The sequence below is a fragment of the Chiloscyllium plagiosum genome, unplaced genomic scaffold (assembly GCF_004010195.1).
Source record: "Chiloscyllium plagiosum isolate BGI_BamShark_2017 unplaced genomic scaffold, ASM401019v2 scaf_72985, whole genome shotgun sequence".
Lineage (NCBI taxonomy): Eukaryota > Metazoa > Chordata > Chondrichthyes > Orectolobiformes > Hemiscylliidae > Chiloscyllium > Chiloscyllium plagiosum.
The window spans coordinates 261-1,102 of NW_025126935.1; the positions used below are offsets into that span (position 1 = coordinate 261).

The 842-nt window shown below is 44.1% G+C and overlaps 1 non-coding gene across 1 annotated transcript; it reads left to right on the top strand.

Annotated features, from left to right (window-relative positions):
• Positions 1-492: 492 nt before the first annotated feature.
• trnar-ucu lies at positions 493-584 on the top strand. Its single transcript is given in 2 exon segments — positions 493-529; positions 549-584. It is a non-coding gene; the product is annotated as a tRNA-Arg (tRNA).
• The last annotated feature ends 258 nt before the right edge of the window (positions 585-842 follow it).

Genomic DNA, 842 nt, shown 5'->3' on the forward strand with positions numbered 1-842 from the left:
CTGCTGGAAGCGTCTGATTGCAGGAGGAGAATTTCACTGGAGATGAAAAGAATAGCAAGGGCTGGACCTCTCCCATTGTGAAGGTACACGAGCTAGGCTGGGGATGATTATCTAACCGCAGAGAATGCTGAATGAGAAACCGATTAACGTGCTCATTTTATGAAGAGGATAGATATGTGTGACAGGGATAAGCCTGTATTGGGAAGGAACAGAGTAACATAAATGAAAGACAGGAGACAAGGATTAGATTTAGGAAAAATGCTTTCACCTATAGAGTATTGATTATCTGGAAATTATTATCTGAACATGTGGTAAAGCTAAGTATCATGAGAACGTTTCAGCAGTCTGAAACCGAACACTTGATGAGCCAGAGCACACGTGGCAAAGGACCAGGTACTGGAAAGTGTGACGAGGACAGACAGGCGCGAGATGGGTGTCCTGAACGCAATGCGTCAAAGACAAACTTGTGTGCTTAAAGCTCACTGCGTGCGTGGCTCTGTGGCGCAATGGAAAGCGCGTTGGACTTCTACATCTCCGTACAAGTTGCTATTCAAAGGTTGTGGGTTCGAATCCCATCAGAGTCGAGTTTTAATTTATGTATTGCAAAGTCGTCAGACCAGACACGGCTGTTATCTGAAAACCCAACAATATTCGTGCAGAAACCCACTGTCTCAAAACGGAACATTTTCCTCTCACAGATTTACATTTTCGAAATCTATTTATGATAGAGATCGATAAATATCTGCTTGCCACTAGGCAACACGATGACGTGGATGGGCTGGAAGAAGACTTAACATTGTTGTGTCAGTCATGATGATATCGAATGATGTGGCGGGGCAGGA